The 26,519-nt window shown below is 45.1% G+C and overlaps 1 long non-coding RNA gene across 1 annotated transcript in view; it reads right to left on the bottom strand.

Annotated features, from left to right (window-relative positions):
- Positions 1 to 4,887: 4,887 nt before the first annotated feature.
- Positions 4,888 to 26,519, bottom strand: part of LOC142666694 (uncharacterized) — a 99,980-nt gene continuing 78,348 nt past the window's right edge. The window contains exon 3 of the long non-coding RNA XR_012851720.1: positions 4,888 to 5,421. This is a non-coding gene — a long non-coding RNA (uncharacterized LOC142666694). The remainder of the gene's footprint in view (positions 5,422 to 26,519) is intronic.

Raw genomic sequence — 26,519 nt, forward strand, 5'->3', positions numbered from 1 at the left:
CACGTAGCTCCTTGTGGAAGGAGCAAACCAGCGCCGATCAACGATATGTCTCGTTGATCGGCGCTCGTTTACACGGCCCACGACGGGCCGTGTCATACTACCTTTAGAGCAGGGAGTTGTGGGAGGACAGGATTATAAGTAAGATAAATCCATGATTTATAATAACCCCTGCGATTATCATCAGTTACAGTGCTGCATCTGTCACCTATGGGGGCTTCTAGGAGAGGGGGGCTTGGATCTATGGGGTTCAATTTTTGTACATATATGACAATTTTCTATGATATTTGCAACAATGTGTCATTTATTGCACAATGTAATCTCACTTCTGTCATAGCGGATTTTTGCCCCCCTCAAATACAGGCCTAAAATTGTAATTGTTTTCTTAAAATCATTTGGGGTCTAGATGGAGAACGGAGATAGCGTCAGTGTGTCCGTAGCCTGTTCTCCACCTGTTGTTATTTCGGTCTGGCCCAATCAACCTGCTAGCCAGGCTGGAGCCACAGACCATCTGGAAAAACTGCAGTGTTTATAAAACTGACATGGAGAGTCACCCCAGGGCCCTGACCTCCCACACAAATCTGGAAATCATTAAAAGCGGCCTGGCTGTTTTCACTGCTCTGAGCGGAGATCTGGTTCTGAGACATTTGGAGATCTCGTTAGCAGTGCTGCAATGTAGCTAGTTGTCCCTAATTGTCTGTTTTTGTTAGTTTTAACGCAGACAGGAGCTTACAAATCTTTACAGAGGGAGAGGAGAAATCTGCTCCAGTTCTCTGCGCTCGGCTGTTTCCGCAGCGTTACTGGAGTCACTTGGAAGTTTTCCTGAAAGTTTCGAAACAATCCTGTAGGAAGTAAATTCTCTATTTACGACCTCTTTAGCTGGAGCCGGATCATTTCTGCTTTCTCATGAAGGCTGAAGCACAATTGGATAGAATATGAAATAATGAAACACTTTATAAGAATGTGCATGGTGTAACGGATGACAAATATCTCGCTTCTCCCCCGGGACCCTTCTAAGTAGATTTCCTGGAGCTCAGAGCAGCGAGGCCGTCATTAAAGTTTTATTTTTTTTATTGGTTTATTAATCGGCTGTAATATTTTATGCGGCACAATCATCAGTTTATAGGTTTCCCGACTCTTGCGGAGCACCAACATATTCTGCAGCGCTGCACAGCTTCAATAACAGACAATATAATGATATCTGGATGACTTCTCTTCAAATCAGCCTCGTATGTTCGGACTGTAAAATATCAAGTGTGAATTTAGCTTTAGGTTCTCCTTCTTTAACGACTGGCTGTATCGGGTAATGGCGCTGCTCGTGTCAATATTACAATTGTCGCAGTCCATTGTTGGACTGATGAGATACGATACCTGTCTGAATGTGGAATTGGATCTCATAACGTAATTCTGTCATTGGGCGGGGATGTTTAGCTTGGCTTATGGTGTGTGAGCGGGGTCCGTCACCTAGTCTATGCCTCATCCAGGAGCCGTGTAAATTCCGTGAGGACACCATTGCCAATCTTAGTCTTGGGAAGCCATTGGCTCTCACTTAGGAAACTCTTGGGTTTCCTATAAACCAGTTGGAGAGGAGAGACACCGTTACAATTAGTTCTTGTACACGTAGTGATGTTATATCAGGATAGGCGGTGATGTCCCTTGGTTTCGGTCCCCAATATCAGATTTACTAGAGGTTTTATAGATGCAGCTTTCCCTAGGGGGCCTGGTGTTGGGGACACTTCTATCTCAACAGTGTCTGTAAATCTGTCCTGCTCCTGTAGATTGACCATTATAGGAGCGCTCGGCCATATGAGGTTCTGTGGTTACATCTCCGTCCCGATGACAGAGTAACCGGCCTCATTATATGTATTTCTTGGCCTTTATATAAAGCGACTATCCTGTGATGTTACTGTCCGGGGTCTTCTGGCCGGGTGACCGTGTCGTCTCCTTCACCAAGTGCTATTTTTATTGTGATTTCTGTAAAGTGTTTCCTGGGAACAGGTGCCCCCGAGACTCGCTCTATAGTAGTGGACTCCTCTGTCGGCCGCTTCACCTCGTCCCCTGCTCCCATCTGCCCCCGGCGGGGCTTTAGCCTCTTTATATGTTCTCTGGGACCACAAACCATCTGGCAGCGTTTGGTCGGGTCACTGTAATTTTGGCAATATTTCTATTAGAGTTGCGTGTCTAATGAATTCTCCACAGCTCCAGATTCTCCGTGGATAATTGAAATCTTCTGCAACCTGCTAAAGGGGCCACAAGAGCAACGTTTCTTTATTTTCTACCAGGAGTTGGACGGTGCCGCCACCATTTTATCTTTTTGCTTCATATTTGAGACTTTGCACACATTTACTATTTTCTCTTCTTCTCTAAATCACTCATTGCTACGTTTTAATGCTGGAAACAAAAATTCAACTGGGCAAATAGAATTTTTTTTCCCCTGTATTTCTGCTTATGAAACTTGCACAACGTCATTAGTAAGAGAAAAGTGCAGTAGCGGCTTCAATCCTACGTGATTATTCCCTGCAACAGAAATGTGTAATCAATATCTAAGTGAGAGAGCCCCCCCTTACACTGGTGATACCCTTAATTACCGTGCCCAATAAGAGCAGACCGGCCTGTAGGGCGTATACAACTCGATTATTATCCAGGGTTAGATCTGCTAGGAATATAGTTACATTATATGACAGGTTTATAGAACATTCTGGATCTGTAGAAAGCTGAGTGACAATCGCTCTGCAGTGGCGGACAATCAGTTTTTTTACCCTGTGTCTGTTATCCAATAGCTTCAGAGTGTAAAGATGAGGATCACGTGTAATCTTTATTTATTTAGGGACAATTATAGAACAAGACATTAGATGTAGTGATAACGGGGGTGTAGGGGACCCTCGTGGGATAATGTAGGGAACACAAGGGCAGGTTGTAGGATTATGGATGATGGGCATCACTAACACATGTAGGGACACTTGCTGCAGTCTGTAAACCATTAAGGAGCTGCCTGGAAAGACTCCGTGTGTAGAATATGAACACATCCCGCTGTTTCCAGCCTGGCACCACTACAGAGATCCGGCTCATCCTTCTGTTGCAACAATGTGGGCTCCATTTTGACATTGCACACAAACTTCACATGTGCTCACCAGATCCGCAGCTCCACTGGTGAGAGCGAGAACCCCTACCCCACACTGCGATACCAGAGCAGACTGCACAGCCTTAACCCCTTCCTCACTGTGCCAAACCATCAGGAGGGATAGAGGTACGCAGGTCTCAGGCTGGTTTATATTGTTGCTCTGCCGGGGGCGACATTCCAGAAACGGTGAGAGCAACGAAGATTCTTTTGGCTTAAAAGCAGATCCTGATCCTGAGCGCTCGAGAAAGCAATGAGGTTATTCATCATAAACTGCAGTTCTATGTGGAAGGTGAGACGTGGGTTTTTGGAGTCAGCAGGAATCATTGCTTGTAGGTAAAATAAAAGTTGTCAGTAGCTGCTGCTTGTTCAGGTTCTCTGTAAGCAGCCTCCATATATCATGTGTGTATAGGAAGGATGCAGCGGCCTGATCTCCGACGCTGCCTCAATGCGACAGGTGTTCCCGTATAGGGGCAGCTGCTCCACGACACCTGTCTGCTCTGTGAAAACTCTTCTAGTGGATTCATTTCAGAGATAACGGACAGATCATGTGACACTTTTATCAGCCACGGTGAGGACGACAAGAAGGAACGTGCAGTACGAACTCATCGCCACAAATCTTTAGAACGCCGGGTTCCCACGTAGCGTAAACGCTGCAGAATTTTTGTAACCAAATTGTGCGCGGAAATTCCGCACATTTACAGTAGCAGCAAAGTGAATGAGATTTTGAAAATCTCCTGCCCACCCTGCTGGAAAAAACACACAAAAGTGGTGCGGAAATTGTTCTGCGGTGCGTTGTACAATTCAGCAGCCTGTCAATTTATGCTGCGTGTTCTGTGCGGAGATGCTGCGTGTTTAGCCCAGAGACTTCAATGGGGAGCAGAAATTCTGCAACAGATTTATATTGTTGCAGTTTTTATAGCGTTTACGCAGTAAATACCGCGGGAAGTCCGCAGGTGCACATATACTTTCCTATAACAAACCTTTAACACTAAATACGCAGGTAAAACCGATGCAAGAAAAAACGCAGAGTTTCCGCAGCAATATGAGCAGGTAAAACCGCAGCAATATGAGCAGGTAAAACGCACTATTTGGTGCGGATTTCTGTGGCAGATTTACCGGCGTTTTTCTAGAGATTCTGCTGCAGAAAAGCTGCAGCGTATCCTGCGTGTGGGAACATAGCCTAAGATGGAAGAGTCGTTATTACATGTGACTGATCAGAACACATTTGTTATTGCAAAGAACTAAAATAAAAAAAGTCTGAGGGCGAAGAAACACGTAGCGACGCTCGCATGCGGCTAAAAACCATTCCCACATTAATGTGCGCAGGTTAAACTGCAGTGTTACTTACAAATGAGTGCGGCCAATAACAATATGTAATCCGCACCCACCACACATGGGCGCGGATGTCAGCCACATGTGGACGCTGCTACCTGTGTCCTCACCCTAAGGGCAGCCGCCGCACGAGGACGAAACCACGCCCCCACTTGCTGGCGAATTGCTGCAGTTTTACTGTTAAACAGCCATTCGTCGCCGCATGGGACTGTAGTTTCGGCCGCCGCTCCATGTTCGGTCACCGCTCTTGAAACATACACATTGTATATATATATATATTTTTTATTATTTTATTATTTTTTAAATTTATTTATATATTCTTGCATGGTGAAAAACAACTATAAAACAATGGCAGAATTGCTGTTTTTTTTTGTCATATCAACCCCCCCCCCCCCCCCAAACAAAAAATAGAAAGAAATAAAGTTTTATAAAGCCCAACATGGTACTAATGAAAACTACAGCTCGTCCCGCAGACTACAGCAAACCCTCACAGCTCTATTGTCAAAGAATAGAAAAAAATTTTGTGCAAAAGTAGTCACAAAATATCAATTTGGTATCTGAACAACCCGCAAAATAAAACAACATCTGCTCTGTAGTGCCTGGTGAATGCTATGAAAACAAATTGCAAAAATCTATGGTGGAATTGTGGTTTTTTTCCCCCAATATTCCCCTCCAAAGGTTCAAAGTTGCTCAATACATTATATTTAGCCCAAAATGGTGCTATCAAAAAATACAACTGGTCCAGCAACAAACAAACAAACAAGTCCTCACATCTACACGGGAGGAAAAAGTACAAAAGTTATAATTTCAGAATGTGGAGATGAAAACAACAAAAATCCGGGCAGTTCATTCTCCTCCATTGATGCTACAACCCAGGATGGGCCTTGGACTCTTCAGTGATTTGCTGCCATTGATTTGGTGGATCTTAGACTCCTGCACCCAACATCTTCTGTACCTTCCTCCTCTTCTCTCTGAAATCGGTACAAAAGATGGAATTTCAATTTAGCCCTTCTTGATAAATCTCAAAATTTCAACTATTTAATTGGTTCATAAATGTCTATATTCTTGAATCTTCTCCAGTCATCATTTTCAAGCTTAAAAGTTTCTGCAGATATTTTCTCGATTGCTCATAAGTCTCCGGCACATAGAAGCGGCGGGGCATTCACCTGTATGAGCCCTAATGTGGTCAGCAAAATATAGCACCAACCATCCCCCACCTTCCAAGGATGATGATGGGGGGCGGGGGGGGGGGGGGTCTTTTCTTCTTCATAGTGGCCTCAGCCTTTTCTAGCTCCTGAACCACTTCCAGACAGAACAGGTGATCTTAAACCACACTGGGTATTTAAAGAGAAAAATCTTAAAGAAATGACTCAAGTAACACTAGTATTTAAAGCTGCCACCGGCTGTTCGCTTCTCTGATATTCTGTATTACAAAAAAAGTTACTGTGCCATGTGTATGATGCAGACAGGTGGAAAATAGTAATGGCGCCCTTGGTGGACAATGCTGGGATTACATGCAGACCAGGCGTCTAGATGTCAGTATTGTAGGTCACGGTATTGATCAAGGATTGAGACAACTGGCAAGTTTAATATCGTGTTCTTAAGCCATGCAGCCTCTCCTCACCGAACCTGCCAGTATCCAGATCGATCACACAGCGATCAGTCAGGTCAGAAGTGGTTGATAACCCGGATGGGACAATATCACGAGCAGCAACTTCTATTATGTTTGATATAGGATAGAAATCTCATCAGTAACCAGAGCAGTTTGGAGACGTCTCGATCATTTCCAGTATCTGAAGCTTCATTTTACTGTGTGCAAGTCAAATATAACCAGTCCTGAGTGTCTGAACAGAGACCCAAATAGGCAGTTCACCCCTCACATTTTATACCGGGGGAGATATTAAAGAGCCTTGCAGGGGGTTCCCACGTCCCACCGATAGAAAGTGTTTCCTCTTCAGCGAGGGGCTTGTATTTCATGCAATTAACTGCAGAACTTCCAGTGTTGGAGATGTGACGGCTGTGTGTTCTCTCCATGATTTATGGATTGCACAGATTATTTCCTACACGGGACATTCCTCTCCTGCTGCATGCTGGGATTGTAAAGAATCCTTCCCTTGTGAGTGGCCAGTGTTCTGGTTTGGATGCGCCTATAAATGAGGTATACTCCACCAGCATGAATGAGTCTCCATTGTCAGGAGGGAATGTTTTTTATCAATACCTTTTAGAAGTTTTATGGCAGAAATTTACAGCTCGTGGGAAAAGAGCTACGAGCCCCAATGTCCAGGGGATGAGCAACCCACAGATCTTCTATAGATGCAGCGACATTTTTCCTTCCTCTGGATCCACACTGGATGTCAGTTTTCTCTTAACAATAAAATGACAACTATATTCCGTGAATTTGCGGACAATATTATTAGGACCTCCATAGATGTGATTGTCGGCCAATAATTAGTCACATTCTTTGCCAAATAGATGGACTGTGACAGACAATCCCAATGATTTCTAGCCATTAGTCATTAATGATCTTAGGTTCATGCTATGAAGGGCTAATATGCAGCTGGACGTTATACAAGAGCAGCCACATGGGCGGTGGGTGCTTAATGTTTCATATGACCGATGTTGATTTATCGGACGCCGGGTTTTATCTGCGGTCTATGACTAGATACAGACATCTGGTCAAACCTTTCATTGTCATTACAAACCGCCCCCAATGTTGGATAAATCTCTTGGTTATTCCCCAAACTGGAAATGTGCGGAGTGTGGACCAAAGGGGGATAAGAAAGGACATAATCTATCAGTGTGACACCGGCCTGTGTAGAAAGGATTGTGTCACGGCGTAACACACATCTATGGATTTTTATTTTTTTTACCCCATTATTATACCACCTGACTATGCCCCTGATGTATTCTGCCCGGCTTACATGTACCCCCACATTATTATACCACCTGACTATGCCCCTGATGTACTCGGCCCGGCTTACATGCACCCCCACAATATTATACCACCTGACTATGCCCCTGATGTACTCTGCCCGGCTTACATGTGCCCCCACATTATAAACTGAAATACGAGTAAGACTCCAAACAAAACTACTACCAAGCAAAATCCACTCTCCAAAAGCCAAATGGCGCTCCCTCCCCTCTGAACCCTACAGCGTGCCCAAACAGCTGTTTACTTCCACATATATGGCACCGCCATACCCGGGAGAGCCCTTTTAACAATTTTTGGGGCGTGTATCTCCAGTGGTACAAGCTGGGCACAACTAAGGAAAAATTTAAATCTTTACTTTGCACCATCCGCAGCACAATTATTTATGTTAGAGACCTGTGGGTGAAAATGCTCACTACTCCCCTTAATAAATGCTTTGAGGGGTGCAGTTTCCAAAATAGGGTCACTTGTCAGGGGTTTCTTTTATTATTTCACATCAGAGCCGCTGCAATTGTGAACCAATCCTTTGTAAGTCGCCAAATTAGGCCTCAATTTTGCATGGTGCTCTCTCACTCCTGAACCCTGCTAAATGTCCAGGCAAAAGATTAGGGCCTCATGTAGGGTAATTCTAAAACCGGGAAACACCGCATAATAATTAGAGAGCTATCTTTTCATGTTGGCACAAGCCGGGCACCACATATTGGCATATCTATGGAAAATATCCCATTTTCACTCTGCAACATCGAGTGCACACTAATTTCTGCAAAACACCTGCAGGGTTAACATGCTCACTACACCCCGAGGTGAATACATTGAGGGGTATTGTAGTTTCCAAAATTGTGTCACTTCTGGGGGCTTTCCACTGTTTTGGTCCCACAGGGGCTTTGCAAATGCGACAAAGAAACCAGAAACCAACCCAGCAAAATCTACACTCCAAAAACCAAATGGCGCTCCTTCCTTTCTGAGCCCTGTCGTGTGCCCAAACAGCAGTTTATGACCACATATGGGGTATTTCCGTACTCCGGAGAAATTCCTTTACAAGTGTTGTGGTTATTTTTTTCCTTTATTTGTTGAGAAAATTAAACATGTTGATGAGCTAAAGCTACGTCTTATTGAAGAAAAAGGATTGTTTTTATTTTCACTGCCCAATTCTAATAAAATTCTATGAATCACCTGCAGGGGTCAAAATGCTCTACCCTAGATGAATTCCTTAAGGGGTGTAGTTTCCAAAATGGGGTCACTTGTCCTCTGTTTTGTCCCCTCAGGGGCTTTGCAAATGCGACACGGCCTCCGCAAACGATTCCTGCTAAATTTGAGCTCCAATAGCCAAATGGCGCTCCTTCCCTTCTAAGCCCTGCCGTGTGTCCAAACAGCCGCTTATTACCACATATGGGGTACTGTTTTACTTGGGAGAAATTGCTTTACAAATGTGGCATTGCTTTTTCTCCTTTAGTCCTTGTGGAAATGAGAAAAAATTAGCTTTTCATTTTCGTGGCCTACTTCCAATAATTTCTGCAATAAACCTGAAGGGTCAAAATGCTCAATATATCCCTAGATAATTTCCTCAAGGGGCGTAGTTTCCTAAATGGGGTCACTTTTGGGGGATTTCCACTATTTTGGCTCCGCAAGACCTCTTCAAACCTGACATGGTGCCTAAAATATATTCGAATAAAAAGAAGGCCCCAAAATCCACTAGGTGCTCCTTTGCTTCTGAGGCCGATGCTTCAGCCCATTAGGACACTAGGGCCACATGTGGGATATTTCCTAAAATTGCAGAATCTGGGCAATAAATATTGAGTTGTGTTTCTCTGGTAAAACTTTCTTACAAAAACAATTGATTAAAATGAATTTCTGAAAAAAAAAAAAAAAAATGAAGTTTGTAAATTTCCCCTCTACTTTGCTTTAATTCCTGTGAAATGTGTAAAGGGTTAAGAATCTTTATAAATGCCGTTTTGAATACTTTGGCGGGTGAAGTTTTTAAAATGGGGTGACTTATTGGGGGGTTTCTAATATATAAGGCCCTAAAAGCCACTTCACAACTGAACTGGTCCCTGTAAAAATAGCCTTTTGAAATTTTCTTGAAAATGTGAGAAACTGCTGCTAAAGTTCTTTGCCTTGTAACGTCCTAGAAAAATAAAAGGATGTTCAAAAAACGATGCAAATATAAAGTAGACAAATGGGGGATGTTAATTAGCAACTATTTTGTGTGGTATAACTGCCTGTCTTACAAACAGATACATTTAAATTTAGAAAAATGCAATTTTTCGCTAAATTTTGGTGTTTTTTACAATGAAATACTGAATGTATCAAGAACATTTTTCCAGTAACATAAAGTCCAATGTGTCATGAGAAAAAAAATCTCAGAATCACTTAGATAGGTAAAAGCGTTCCGAAGTTATTACCACATAAAGTGACACGTCAGATTTGAAAAATGAGGCTCTGTCAGGAAGGTCAAAAGTGGCTAAAGAGGGAAGGGGTTAAAAGTTCTGGATTATCGGCCACGTGGTCAAATAAACGCTCAGAACATGATGCAAAGTATAATGTCCCCATAACTGCCCCCCACACAGTATAATTTCCCCCACACATTATAATGCCCCCCCTTAGCTGTTCCCCCCACCAGTAAACCATCTCGCTGTCATCTCTATAGAGCAGTGAAGCACTAGTAACTTTCGGTCGCTAAAAATCCTGAAACTCTAAGTATAACATCTGTTCGGACGCTGGTGGGAGACACCTAATGAAAAATAAATTTAAGTCATTAGAGCAAAGATGGCGGCAGGTTAAAGCGGTCATGGTGCAGCACAAAACGGTTGCACCCGTACACCACCACGCCAAAATACACTGAAATGCTGTCTACCAAGCTGCCGCCATTGAAGTTAGTGGAAAACCTGTAAATAAAAATGTAAATAAAAAGCCGGAAACAGTGCTCACCGTAGCTGAAATCACACGTGGATACACCCTATGGTTTACAAAGTACTTTTAAGTAAGGGAATGGTGAACGGATGTTTTCTCATGGATGAAAGAAGTAACCATAGGGGCCCATAACAACACACTGAGGGGTCCCAACTCCGCATGACGACCTTAAGCAGGAAGTTCATGAAAAGCTTGTAATTATTTTTGGACTTATTCGGTATATTTTCCTAATGCACAAGAATAATGCACACAGCAATACCGCAGCACAAGGATAATGCAAAAGGTGATGCCACAGCACAAAGATAATGCGCACAGTGATGCCGTAGCGCAGGGATAATGCACACAGTGATGCCGCAGCACAAGGAAAATACAAAGGGCGATGACACAGAACAGGGATAATGCGCACACAGTGATGCCGCAGCACAGGGATAATGCGCGCACAGTGACGCCGCAGCACAGGGATAATGTGCACAGTGATGCCGCAGCACAGGGATAATGCGCACAGTGACGCCGCAGCACAGGGATAATGCGCACAGTGACGCCGCAGCACAGGGATAATGCGCACAGTGACGCCGCAGCACAGGGATAATGTGCACAGTGACGCCGCAGCACAGGGATAATGTGCACAGTGACGCCGCAGCACAGGGATAATGCGCACAGTGACGCCGCAGCACAGGGATAATGTGCACAGTGACGCCGCAGCACAGGGATAATGCGCACAGTGACGCCGCAGCACAGGGATAATGCGCACACAGTGATGCCATAGCAAAGGGATAATGCGCACAGTGAAGCCGCAGTACAGGGATAATGCACAGTGATGCCACAGCACAGGGATAATGCACAGTGATGCCGCAGCACAGGGATAATGCGCACAGTGATGCCACAGCACAGGGATAATGCGCAGTATTGCCGCGGCACAGGGATAATGCGCACAGTGATGCCGCAGCACAGTGATAATGCACACAGTGATGCGCAGCACAGGGATCATGCGCAGTGATGCCACAGCACAGGGGTAATGCACACAGTGATGCCACAACACAAGGATAATGCGCACAGTGATGCTGCAGTACAGGGATAATGCACACAGTGATGCCGCAGCAAATGGATAATAAAAAGGGCGATGCCGCAGCACAGAGATAATGTGCAGAAAATGATGCCACAGCACAGGGATAATGCAAACGACGCCACAGCACAGGGATAATGCACAGTGATGCCGCAGCACAGGGATAATGCGCAGAGATGCCGCAACACAGGGATAATGCGCAGTAATACCACAGCACAGGGATAATGCACAATGATGCCGCAGAACAGTGATTTTGCAGCACAGGGATAATGCGTACAGTGATGTCGCAGACCAGGGATAATGCACAGTAATGCCGCAGCATAGGGATAATGTGCAGTGATGCCATCGCAGAAGGATAATGTGCACAGTGATGCCGCAGCACAAGGATAATGCACACAGTGATGCCACAGCACAAAGATAATACATAGGGTGATGCCGCAGCACAGGGATAATGCGCAGTGATGCCGCAGCACAGGGATAATTCACACAGTGATGGCGTAGCACAGGGAGAATACAAAGGACGATGCCACAAGAGAGGGATAATGCGCAGCGATGCCGCAGTACAGGGATAATGCAAACAACACCGCAGCACAGGGAAAATCTGCAGTGATGCTACAGGAGAGGGATAATGCGCAGAGATGCCACAGCACAGTTATAATGCGCAAAGTGATTCCGCAGCACAGGAAATATGCGCAGATGCCGCAGCAAAGGGATAATGCGCAGTAATGCCGCAGGACAGGGATAATGCAGTGATGCCGCAGCACAGGGATAATGCGCAGTGATGCCGCAGCACAGGGATAATGCGCAGTGATGTCGCAGGACAGGGATAATGCAGTGATGCCGCAGCACAGGGATAATGCGCACAGTGATGCCGCAGCACAGGGATAATGCGCAGTGATGTCGCAGCACAGGGATAATGCACATTTTTCATTGCTTAAATTCATGCAATGAAACAATTGTCTTAAGTTCCTCAGCATTGTACAAGCTGCAACTGTTCTGATGGTGACTAATTTCACAGAGCGCATCTTCTACCAGAAATCATCGCAGAATGGATAAGGCTCCTCTGTACTCACCGCATCTTCTGTCTGACTGACGATGTGACAAGAACTCACATTTCCTCTTTATGAGGGAGACATTTTACCTCTATGGGAGGACGACAGCAAAGACTGAAAACCCCAACAGACCGAGTGATAATATTCCTAGGATCATGGGATCTGTTGATTCTAAAAGCTATGGTCTTTTTTGCAAACATTCGCAACCCGCTCATCCTTTTTGTTGATCCTCTACGAATACTAAAGATCATTGAATAAAGACTATTTGCAAAGTTGCCTCTTTTTTATTTTTACATGAATTAGTGCAATAAACATGTTTGCAAAAGGTCAGACGCCATTTATTTGTTTTCTCATACTCTCCTATGGTTTTCAGTGCGCTTGACCTGGATGTAGGCAGTAAGTAAAGAGAGTCCTGTTCAGTAGTAGCCTGACCTCCCTGCTGTTCAGAGCAGGTACCAGGGACGGTGTAAGCGCCAGGTCTATGGGCTGTCGCTCTCTGTACTGGGGTTGTCTTATCAATCTGACACTAATGAGCAATAGCAGAGCCTCGTATAACACATGGTGCCCACTGACGGGGCCGGGCAATGTCCTCGCTGCTTCACCCCACAGCTCAGCGCTGCCTACAGTGACTTCAGTTTTGTTTCAGCCTCACTCCTTGGCATCTGTGAAATAATCCTGGAGATGTAGAGAAAATCTGAGCCCTGTCTGGCAGGCTGCAAATGGTTTAATTGTGTTTTCAGATAGACCTGTTGGCGCGTTCATATCTTTCAATGAACAGTCAGCTTTTCCACTCTGTCCCAGCTAATTACGTGCTCCTTTCCTGCTGGAGATCATTAAAGTCGTGTTTTGACAATCGTACCGTGCCCTGGATAAAGTATTTGCAGCCTGATCCTTGTGGAACCACAGACATACCTTCCCGTAATGGTGTGCGCTGGATCCATCACATGAAGGCGGATGTATCAGTGATCGTTGTAAGAGACCAGCGGAGGACGTAGCCTTCATGTAATATTGAGCCTATAACGGTCATTGATAATAGATTTAGTAAATCCGCAATCAAATATTAAGGATTTGAGTCCGAACAGATTCTCATCCTCTAGAAGTAAATAATGAAGGTTCCCAGTCAACGACTGAAGGCAAAGACTGCGGGAAATTCACAGACAAATGGTATAAGAAAATAATAAACTGGCAGTAACTGGAATACCCCTTTAATGTGATTTTACAACCTTGTACACGGCTCAGTTTTCTAGGTAAATAGATCTAAAATTGTGTTCATTTATTCCATAACATACATTATATGGAGAAAAGTATTTGCCCCCCCCCTCTTAATCATTGTATTCGGGTGTTTCCTCCCCTGTCCCGGTGTATAACATCCGGCGCTCGCGCTGCAGTCACTTTATAGACATTAGTGGTAGAACGAGTCATAGTAAAGAAATAACTGACTTCCAGCGCGGTCCTGTAATAGGACGTCACCGGTGTAACAAGTCAGTCCTGGAAGTTTCTTCCCTACTCGATATTCCACCTGTGACTGATATTATTGTAAATTGGAAGGAACAGCCGCAACTCAGCCACGAATTACAGACCACGTAAAGTTACAGAGCGGTGGGGGGGGGGGGAGTGCTGAAGAGCAGGTGCAGAAAAGTCAGCAACACTCCGCTGACTCCATAACTGCAGAGTACAGACCTCCCTCTGGTATTAACATCCGCACTGTGCCCGCGATCTTCATGGCATGGGGGCCGAGCATCTGCATGCCAGCCGTACATCACCAAGCACAATGCCAAGCGTCTGGGTTTGGTGAATGCCAGGAGAACGTTACCTGCCTGACTGCATTGTGCCAGCTGTAAAAGTTGGTGAGGGAGGGGTAGTGCGGGTGTTTTTCAGAGGTCGGCCCCTTAGTTCCAGTGAAGGGAAATCTATTTTTCAGCACATAAGACATTCTGGACAATTTTGTGGGAACAGTTTGGGGTTCGGCCCTTTTCTGTTCCAGCATGACTGAACCCAGTGCACAAGGTTCATAAAGACATGGCTGGTTGGGGGAGTTTGGTGTAGAAGAACTTCACCGGCCATACAGAGTCCTGACCTCAACCCCATCAAACACCTTTATAATGAACTAGAATGGAGATTACGAGCCAGGACTACTCCCCCAACATCAGTGTCTGACCTCACAAATTATCTTCTGGATGGATGGGCAAAAGATTCCCACAAACTCCAAAATCTTGTAGAAAACACCCAGAAGAGTGGAAGCTGTTTTACTGCATAGGGGGGGGGGGTGAATAACTCCATATTAATATCTATGGAAGTAGAATGGGACGTCTTAAAAGCTCCTCTAGGTGGAAGGTGTAGGTGTCCTAATACTTTTCTCCATATAGTATATCTTTATACAGGTTGAAGCTGTGTGTTCTCCAAATCCCATTTTCCCTCTCACAGCCATAGTTATACAACACAATGCTGTTCTCTGGCAGCCTCCACTAGGGGGCGCTCACATACAGATTTATACTACTTCCATTACTTCAATTATGAATCTGCATACAGGGAGCTCCCCCTAGAGATGGCAGCAGGCAGAAATTTAGCCTGTAACCGTAAGCCCTCTTGCACATGACCAAGTGCCACTCGGGATGTTTTTCATGGCATCCGAGTGGCACTATAGTTTTCACGGATCCATTCACTTTAGTGGGTGGACCCTGATCCTTGGAAAGATAGACCATGTCCTATCTTTCCACGGATCACGGACGGGACTCGGGCCGGACACGGTCGTGTGCATTAGGGCTAAGGCTGTGTGATAGGAAGCAGAGGTTTTGGAGCTCTGTATCAGAAAAAGCTGAGCTCCAACTCCTATAAATATAGATTATGAAATTAATCAGAACAGAACAAAAACATGGTGTTTAAAGGTGGCACTCACTTTAGGATAGAAATGAATGGGGATATGTGAACAGCACATGAAAATTCCAGCAATCTGTGATCTTGTAAGGAAGGAAAGAAGGTCTGGACTGCAGATATGGGTCTTCACGTGCCTGAGACGCGTCCATATAGCCTCCCGCAGCTCCAGCTTCTCCATTTCTGTCTTGGAGGGTTCAGTTTGCAGACATCTGTTCCGCTGAAATCCTCACTATCGGCTTTTGTTATAATAAACATTCATTAGTCGTCATTTTATTGTTGTATCTCGTGGGCATCTGTAGCCGAGAGTCCAGTTACATAAGGCTCGCAGGTCTGCAGAGAACATAGGTGCATTGTGACACGACCCCATCTGTTTCATCCCTCCATGTAAAGTGACACACTGTAGCAGAGCGTCTCATGTGAATACCTGGTGATAATCTCAGCATCTTGTTCTACCTGTTCACAGAAATGAAAGTGACCCATCAGCCAAGTACCGGTCACCTGCAGCAGCCGCACGTCTCACTCCATTCTGCCTTGGCTGGGTAGACCGTGCTAGGGCCGCAAATGGAGTATTTTCCCCGAGTGCAGGAAGTTTTGGCTATGACTAGCCGGAGACGCCTCCCGGTAGATAGTCACTGTCTCTAGTTGGGGTCTTTCGCTTTATGAAGAAATGATGTGCAGATTAACAAAAGTTCTACTCAATAATAATATCTCTTCACATATCCGAGCAGTAACAGCACCATCATCCTCACCGATACCGGTTGATACAGACATTGTAATCCGTATGGGAGGCTCAGACTGTATACAGAGGTATTATCGTGATTGACAACCACCATTTAACCCTTGTAATGCTGCAATCAAAAGTGACTGTTTTAAGAGACAGTCCAGCTGCTCAGCTGTGAGAAGTAGAAATTGTCAAAAAAAGTTTAAGCATAAGTCACTGACAGCAAACAGAGATCTTGAAAATAGTGATTAATTTTAGCATGAAGTCTAACTGAAAGTTGCAAAAAATTTCATCGTACAGTGATTCTGCTTTATTTACATAAGATTATAACCCCCTTTAATTGCCCCTTCCCCAGGCGGTTTCTACTTGGTGATTCTTTCCTTTCGTTTTGAGGACTGAGGAATCAATGTTTTTGACGTCTGCCATGTTACTGTCAGCAGTTTTCATTGTGTTGGTCCATTATTTACTATCCATCACTGATCTGGATGTCACAATATTATATCTGATCATCTGAATATCGGACATGGAGAACCAAGCAGCCCGACATCCCTGACATAGATGGGTGCTCTTCACCAAGAGGCTATCACTATAATAAATGATGGAAATTAAATCTGTAGAAGTTGCTAAAGACCCTGAGGGTTGGAGACGTTACATACATGCTATTGAGGGTATAAAGTGCAAGTCTTCTCTGCAGCGTTGCCGTCTTTCCATATTTTTTGTTTAACTTAAAGTTTAACTAAACGTTCAGAAAACTTCTGACATATCATAGACCCCCACCAATCGCTAAAACGAAGCGTCAAGCACTCGGTTGAGCGCTGTGCTGCTTCGTTTCTGATCGACTCTTCTCGGAAAGCCCCGAGCAGTTGGTGTACGGGCTCAGTGACTTTCTATTGAGTCCGCACACTGTTAGGTCGGCTTTCCGAGAAAAGCTGATCAGAAACAAAGCGGCTCAGCGCTTCTGCCGCTTCAATTTAGCGATCGGTGGGGGTCTCCGTGCTCGGATCCCAACCGATCAAAACTTCTGACATATCACTATGACATGTCAGAAGTTTTGTGAAAGTTTAGTTACCCTTTAAAATCAGTCACAGGAGACGTGGTCTACATAAAGTGGTCTACATAAAGGAGTGGTCTACATACAGGAGTGGTCAACATAAAGGAGTGGTCTACATACAGGAGTGGTCTACATACAGGAGTGGTCTACATACAGGAGTGGTCAACATAAAGGAGTGGTCTACATACAGGAGTGGTCTACATACAGGAGTGGTCTACATACAGGAGTGGTCTACATACAGGAGTGGTCAACATACAGGAGTGGTCAACATAAAGGAGTGGTCTACATACAGGAGTGGTCTACATACAGGAGTGGTCAACATACAGGAGTGGTCTACATACAGGAGTGGTCTACATACAGGAGTGGTCTACATACAGGAGTGGTCTACATACAGGAGTGGTCTACATACAGGAGTGGTCTACATACAGGAGTGGTCTACATACAGGAGTGGTCTACATACAGGAGTGGTCAACATAAAGGAGTGGTCTACATACAGGAGTGGTCTACATACAGGAGTGGTCTACATACAGGAGTGGTCTACATACAGGAGTCGTCTACATAAAGGAGTGGTCTACATACAGGAGTGGTCTACATACAGGAGTGGTCTACATACAGGAGTGGTCAACATAAAGGAGTGGTCTACATACAGGAGTGGTCTACATACAGGAGTGGTCTACATACAGGAGTGGTCTACATACAGGAGTGGTCAACATAAAGGAGTGGTCTACATACAGGAGTGGTCTACATACAGGAGTGGTCTACATACAGGAGTGGTCTACATAAAGGAGTGGTCTACATACAGGAGTGATCTACATACAGGAGTGGTCTACATACAGGAGTGGTCTACATACAGGAGTGGTCTACATAAAGGAGTGGTCTACATACAGGAGTGGTCTACATACAGGAGTGGTCTACATACAGGAGTGGTCTACATACAGGAGTGGTCTACATACAGGAGTGGTCTTTTGGAGAGGTTCACTGTACATATAAAAGTCAATGGACAACTCAACTCTCTCCTTATGGCACAGGTAGAATCTAGGGGGAGGGAGTCCTACCAACCACCAATGTAATATTGTAATACTGCCACTAACAATACCACTACATAATACTGGGTGGTTCTAGGGGTAATGCTACTGAACAGGTGGTAGATGTGAGGCTGTCAGGGCATGGTGGGAGTTGTAGTTTGCACCATCTGGAGGCCCAGTTTCAATCATTCACACTTTGCCCTCCCATTCAGCATAAGTCCCAGGTTCTCTTCTCCAGAGGTTATGAAGATCCATTGACCAAGAATAAACCGAATCCTGATTTTAATTTTTTCCAACCACACAAATTGCATTTAATGGATAAATTATGACTCAGGCTCGAAATGTTTGACAAGGATTAGTGACATCGTGTACCTGAACCGCAGCCAAGTCAAAGTCTGAGCGAGCGCATATGTTGAGGACACTTCTCTAGTGAGTAAGAATTTGTGAAATCCACTTCCCCAAGTGAAGGGGGTGGCAGGATCTGACCCTGTTTTGTAAGTTTGGGGAGTGGTTCAGATATTAGATCCGCTGCTCCCGCTATAGGGCTGGGGGGGGGGGTGATGTGTCCTCATTACATCCCAGTCACGGGAGATTTCATTCATTGGATTCCTGGAGAGCGCTGCATCCATAGTTATTGCTGGAGCCAGGTCTGTCCCCGACAGCTGATGCAGATATTTCCAGTATTTATTCAGGGAGTCCGTAAAATACCATTATAATGCTTGAATAGAAGACAGATGACTTCCACAGCTAGTAGGTAGGATGCCACTACTCCTATAGCTGTCCACCACTTGGATAAGAACTATAATGTACTGACACGTGGTTTGCACTAATCTGTAATCAGTGGAGCACCAAATTGTAGTAGATAAAAGTCCAGCAATCCAAACAGAAATAAAGATTGTGCAATGGGGCCACTCACTGTATATTCTCCACGTTACACGCCGAGCCTCTCCTGGCCGACCCTGGGTTTCACCTTGTCCAGCATCTTCCGTGCCATGAAGTCCCAGAACTCACTCTGAGTATATGGAATAAAGTAGCGAAAGATTTTATCCAACGCTGCAGCCTGCGCTGTTTCTCTGCAGAACCTCTTTATTCGGAGGCTGGAGACCGTGCAGTAGAAACACCAAGTGAGTTCTGATACTTCATCTACCACGTGTCACCTCCTGGATATCGGGGATGGTGAGGAACTTTTCCTGGAGTCATCGTGTTGAATTTTTATCCGGACTATACAGTTTGTGATTCCAATGCACATAATCTTTATATATTGGATGAGAATTGTATCTGCACGACTAATAACACCTGAACCTCAGGCTGCCCAGCAAACGTAATTGTTTTCTTACTTTACCCTGCATCTGCTCTCATGTACATGTAAGAGGCTTTGTTTGCTATTGCATAGATGGAGACTGTTCCAGGCGGCTGTGGTATAAGCAGAGCTCCGCGTATAATGAAGGAGCTGATATTACAGATGATGTTTTGGTTTCATCTCTTCAGTACGACGTTTCCTCTTCTTTATTTCAGTTCCCGCCGCCTCTCTAAGGAAATGTGCTGGTAATATAATCACGCGTCCCCAGCCCCCATGCCACGTTTGATCCCCAGCATATTAAGTGATCAGCCCTGTGATGGATAACGGACTGCAGGAAGAGGCTTCTAGTGAGCGCTGCTGGGGGGATACAGCACTTATTGTATTATACACTTTGTACTGCAGATCACATCAGGCATTTCCAGCATTTTCTTCATATCTTACATTAGCCATCTTAGAGATCACGCACAGAGAAGAGTGTGCACGGAGTGTAGAGCCGTACAGGCTCAGTCGGGCGCGATATGTACGGCGATATTCTCATCTAGCAGCAATGCTTCCGTAATCCGATGTACAGCCCTATAATGGTTCTGTATGAAACAGTCGTAATATGTCTGTATGTATTAGCCCTTAACTCTGTAACCTGCTGCCCAAAAAGTCATAATTACCTGGGTCAGCTCATTAAAATGCTGGAGGGAGAACATCGGTGGCCATATAACAAATACGACATACGTGTAGTAATGCGCGACATCCTATACAAACTCTAAAGCCTCCTGTCGCCATCCGATGGTCGGCACGGTTGCGGTGTCTTCTCATCGGCAGCTGGTGGTTTTGAAGCGTTCAGCAGGAAGCTCCCTAAACCTGTGGGTTACCGCACTCACGTCACCTGCTGCCGATATTCCTAATAAACCTCTGTAATTATGTTTAGTAAACGTGATGCTGACTCGCTCCCGGTGGTCCAGTCTATTACACTCGATGGCCACATGGGTCCTGGAGCATGATGGAAGGTGTAGTAGTTTATTGCTGGAGCATGATGGAAGGTGTAGTAGTTTATTGCTGGAGCATGATCGAAGGTGTAGTAGTTTGTTGCTGGAGCATGATGGAAGGTGTAGTAGTTTATTGCTGGAGCATGATGGAAGGTGTAGTAGTTTATTGCTGGAGCATGATGGAAGGTGTAGTAGTTTATTGCTGGAGCATGATGGAAGGTGTAGTAGTTTGTTGCTGGAGCACTGCACTTTGGTCATTGAACCCGGCGGGATGCATCGGATCTCCTAATATCGGCTGGTTGTCAGTCACATCCTGCCCCTCACCTGTGCCGAGCTATTGATAGATGAGCGGTGAGCGTGTTCTCACACAAGGTTGTGCATAAATCACTACATTAACATCAATGCCGTGAATTATTTTTAAAAGGAAACCACAAACCCCTGCACATCCTGACCCGAGCCAGCAGTGCCCTCTCTAAATAGTTACAAATTCTGCTTCCTGCAGCAATTCCTATCAGTGTCCCGCTCCGGGCAGGAATTCCTTGTGATGTGCGGCCTTCTGACAGGATATAAACAGGAAGCGGCATCAGCGCTTACACTACAGCTCTTAAAGCCGCACGCAAGCTGCACCCCCCCCCCCCAACGAGAAGCCACAACAGTGCGCCCCGGCTCCGGGTCTTCGTCCGCTGTTACATGTGCAGAGTCAGCAGGAAATTCCTGCAGAATTTGGGACTGTAAATCTGAGCCAATCTTTTTAGTGAACATCTGTTTGCGAAGCGTCTTCAGGAGGAAAGTCACTGCCAGAAAAAGCCGAGTGTGTTTGATGACTGGGAAGTCATGTATTAGGAGATGAGCGAGCCGTAATAATCCAGTGCTGAGCACTTTTACTGACTGCAAGTGGATATGAAGTCATTTCCCTCCCCGGCAGAAAACAAAACGGGTGTAAGGACGATGAGCGCACCAGGAAGATGACACGTTGCGTTACCTCCAGACGCAGCAATATACACGGTCCCTTCATGCTCCTGTCCTTACTGAGACAATTGTCTTTCACCTGCGTTTATATCTCTCTTATAATTAGAAATAAATTCAGCCGTAATTAACCACGTGTCAATTCATCCACATCTGCCAATCATTGTCTGCCGTAAACAAAAGCTGAACTCTGATTGGCTACTGTAGGCAACACAAGTGCGAGTACTGCTTTTTGTTTTTATTCTTAGAAATTCCAGTTTTAATGGATAAAGCTTTGTTACTTATTGGCAACTATAGAGCGTCATTTCTAACCATCTACAACGAGGCGCTCAATGTACGCGACTAACACGGCCCCGTATATATGTCCTGCGTTCAATGGATCTGTAATATGGCACCCAAAGACGGCTACGGGGACCTACTGTAACTCCCGGTGTCTCCCAATTCCATACAGAGGTTTTCATTCTCGGATGCGTACAGAACGTGATGGGAAGTAATAAATTGTGGCATGTCCCATCAGGCGCTGTATCATGGGAGGTAACAGGTAGCATTTCTTCTAGGGTAGAACCTTCTCAAATAATAATGGTACACAGCAGCCAAACGCTCCAACGCTGATGACGATTACAGGGCTTCTCCATCATAATAAATGTAATACTTGCCCTTCTCTGCCCTCAGTTCAGTGGTAAATCTACCTTGAGCTGAAGACCTGAGACATCCGAAACAGACTGGTTGCTAGGGAAACTATGCTTAAGTGACTGCGGTTACTCCAATGTATCCTTAGCAACGAGACTGTCAGACAGGACTCGGCTGTTCAGCTCAGAGCTGGATCGTCCCTGTGCTGACAGCAGAGAAGAGAAGCAGCAGAGACACCGGGCCAGACCCCAGAATTAATCAGATTTTTCTTATACATTCAGATGGACAATGTCTTTTTTGGAGTTAATACAGGAGGGCGGCAGATTTGGGAATGACCCTGAATTCTGGAGACTCTCCATCTGGTCCTCGGACTACTCTGTAATTATTCTCGAAGGTCAAATATAATATAAAATATCCCATTTCTCATCACATTGATTTTGTAATCTGTTTGCTATGGACTTGGCTGCAGCTCGTGTTCACTGCCGCTCCAAGAAGATCAGACGCGGTCAGAGCCGATAACTCAGAGCGGGGCAGGAAGTTGTGTCCTTCCTCTCCAGATTTCCTCGGTCATTGTTTGAGATCCTTCACGGCAAACAACCTGCTACTATTCATCGCCACTACGAAAAGAAACAACCTGTGCCCTTTACCTGGCACGTGGATTATAATAGGACTCTGGAATAGAACGTGTCCTGATAGGAGAGCAACTTCTAGACGCATGCATTGTCATCATGGGAAATGTAATGTGCTTTCTGTATTGGTGGGAGAGTCCGGCACCCCTCTATGATGTCACCATTGAAGTGACCGGTAGAAGAATCAACTAATTCAGCAATACGGTTGCAAATATTTCACTTCACACGTGACAATGGGGGGGGGGGGGGGGGATTTGCTTCTGTGCAAATTTCTGGCGATTTAAATTCATCTGTCTGTCCATCACATGACCAGGATAGATTGTCATCCCACATTTAAACTATCAAGCTTTCCATTCATTGACAACAAGCCGAGATTTCAGAGATATAATAACATTTCATTATATAAATGGACTAGCTTTATTTTTCAAACCAGAAAGCCCTTCAATTGTGTATTTATTATCCCTGCTGGTCCCGGTCCCTGGGTCTGTGGAGAGGCTTCTATATGTGGCTCTCAGGGCAGACATTACTGGCTCTGCAGTGTATGATGGCGATCCGTCATCCATGGCTCAGTATTTGTACATGTGGGGTATAAGAGCGGGAAGTGTGGGCATGGTGCTGGAAGAAAACCAGGTTTCTTCTTAAAGGGTAACTAAACTTTTAAAGAACTTTTGACATGTCATAGATCCGAGCAGATCACCACAGCCATAGAAGAGAATGCTTCACTGTGAGTAGACGCTAGAGATAATAGACGACTGAAAAGGCTGATTTAGACCATGATCTGCCGCCTTTTTAGACATGAACGAGCGTCACAGACACTGCCCAAAGATCGATATGTGCGGAAAAGTTGATCTGATGTGTTGGATTTTCTTTAGTTGTTGTCGGTGCAGAAATTGTAAAGCTTTTCCTACCAAACTGAATCCTACATTCCATCACCGGACGTCTAGTGTCATTATAACTTATGGAGTCATCCAGAATTATCGTGAGCAACAAATCGTACAGAAGATGGCCGACAAATCACGAATGCGGGGCCAGCTTAAAGCAGTAGAGGAGTTCAGAAAACACCGGATCATGTAATGACTAATGAGGCGCTCCTGTGCAGACTCTTGGCTGCAGTCCTCGTGTTTGGGACTCTTATTGAGCTGTACAGATTGATCTGGTGGCGAATACTCACAGGGTTGGTGTGTCTCCTGCGTTACAGTGTAGACAGATGTGGGGACGTCTGGCTGCGCCCATGAATCATGGCTCTCGGGTTGGGATCTTATGTTCGGTTACTCTGGAGCCAGCCACACTTTCTGTAATCCGGTGCTGGACCTGAGAAGCGTTCCTCCTGGCGACAGACACCGGCACTGAAATATTGAGTCACAAAACATAAGAAAAGATTTCACAAGGAATCGCCAAACCCCGGCCCTTTCCTGGAAGCCCAGAACAACGCTGTGTGCCACTCACATGAATGCCCAGTCTACAGGCCCTGCCCGTGTCTCCAATACATCTAAATGAATGCGCGATAGGTCACCGATCTCAGGTGCCTTCTTGAACGATTTTTGGATCATTGGACATGGGATCAGGATATGGTTATGGACCTCCTACCTTGTAGCGCCTTTTGTAATTCATGTTCCCACTGGGATAATCAGGCCGGGTATAAACATCAAGCCCTTCTGTCGGACTAGTGTTCAATATTTCACATAGAGATTAAACAGTATGTTCCCAAAGATAGTGAGGCGGCAGCGCTCCTAGAGGAGGGGGGGTCTGAGAGCGGCGAGACCACTGACTGACTATAGACAAACACGATGAGTACATGAAAACTCCAAACTGGTGGATCCTTATTCCCTACAGATCACGCCGCCTATGATATCAATACTTGGGCACTCTTACAACCTTCCTGATGGCCGTGTGGATACATCTGGCCGTGATGGAGAGCACATTACCTGCGGCACTAAAAGTAGTGCAAACCCGCAGAAGTCCTGGTATAAGCACCAATGGGGTAGATTTACTACTAGCGGCACACTGTACCCCACATTCAAATAATTTCCACCCACGTTTCCTGACACATTTGTATGCAATGTAAATACATCTGATAATTCTGCACTCTTATTCTCATTCCTCCCGTCCTGTAATCACGTCTGATGTATCTTCGCTTTGAGCAGATTTGGTTGTGACTTGTGTCTTTCTTCCTCACGCGGCATTGACGTGGTTAATGTTTGCACGGTCCCAGGGCAGGAAGTAATTGCACCTGTACTTCCTGCACCAGCTACACAAAAATATAACAAAAGCAAAAATCCACAGGGCACATGTCGGAGCCACTTGTTCCCGTGCTTATTACACAGCAGGGTGATGCGGCTTATAAGTGGCTCCAGGCAGGAAACAGATGCTGCAAATATTTAGGAAAACACAGAGCGGAGCTTCTATAGAAAAATGTGCAGAATAATTCAGTGTTAACTGGACATGAGCAATAAATCACGGCTCTAACAGGTGTTTCATTCCGAGCTTCATGCACATTGGATTTTCAGGGGACAAAATGATAAAAATTGGAATTTCCCTGAGCGCCACCGCCAACCGTGACACTGGGGCTAAATCACATGAATTCATTAGTTGCCGATTCCAAAAAGAGAGAAACCCACAAACGCTGAGGTTAGAAAAACAACGCGAGATAGAAGCTTCCAGAAATGTTCTGTGAAAATGCACGACAGGAAATGATATATTAAATTCTTCCAGCTGCAAAGCTCAGGAGGAAGCGATGGCTCCAGCATTTATTGCGGGAATAAGCCCCACGTACGGAGCCTTGATCATGTATGAATTACTGCATTTTACTTCAATTATCCCTGTACACCCGTGGGAAGAATAATATCCTCCACCCCACATTCTGCCTTCTGAGCGAGGAGACGGCGCAGCCTTTATTCTTCTATCATATCAGAGAAAACAGATGGAAACCGGGCGAGGTTTGGTACCATCAGCCTAGAAGTCACTGGTACGAAGAGTCTACTGCGGGGGGGGGGGGGGTCTCTTACTATATCCACGGACGTTACATGAAATGTAGAGCAGAGAAGAAGTGTAGGACGTACAATATGGATTCATAGGAGACGGACGCCGTGGTCTCATCTGTAGTGGAAACAAGACATCTGATTGGTTGTATTGGCCAGATGTAATTTTGGCTTCAGATATATCATCTATAGATCTCCCCTCCTTTCGCCAAAACCATGATCAGATCATACGGAGACTCCGACAGCTCTGCATTTATATAGATTAAAAAACGAAGGGAAGAAACAGAGACATTTTAGAAACTAAAAGAAAAAAACAGGTGATGCTGCACATAAATACAGGATATGTCAACGCTGTACATAAAAGGTCTGGCAAATCCGAAATCTAGACAGCACAGCAGCTCATTAAATAAGAGTAGACATTTCACCCTACAATTCATCGCCAGCCACAGTCCACGATCGGTAGTACCACATATAAATCTATTTAGCTGGTGGTGACTTTAGAGGAGAGAATATATTATACATCCCATTTTTCAAGGATAGGTCCAATGTGGGGCGACGTCTGTTACTCTTCCTGCACCCCCCCCCCTCCTACAATGAATGTGTAATGGTAGAAGAGTCCTGGAAAAATAAAGAGCGCAGTCCTTGAGTTTCAGCTGGCGTTCCCGCATTAGCTCCATCCAAATATAGGACACGGGTACCACAAAAATCCAGACAGGAGGAGAGGTAGAACAGATCTATCCACCGCTGGAGAAGACGGTCACCTCGTGGCAAAATGTGTGTCCTCGTTTTAGTCAAATGAAAGTACAAGACATAATGGACAGAGACGTAGACGTTGGCTAGATGATCGTCAACCCCACAGAACCACGCCACAGCGCCATAATGCAGCGACAGAGCAGCTAAGACCTCGCCTTAAGATTGACTTCATATTTTTGGCAGAGATAAAGTCAAGGTGATAAGTTAG

Source organism: Rhinoderma darwinii, chromosome 13 (genome assembly GCF_050947455.1).
Source record: "Rhinoderma darwinii isolate aRhiDar2 chromosome 13, aRhiDar2.hap1, whole genome shotgun sequence".
NCBI classification, from domain to species: Eukaryota; Metazoa; Chordata; class Amphibia; order Anura; family Rhinodermatidae; genus Rhinoderma; species Rhinoderma darwinii.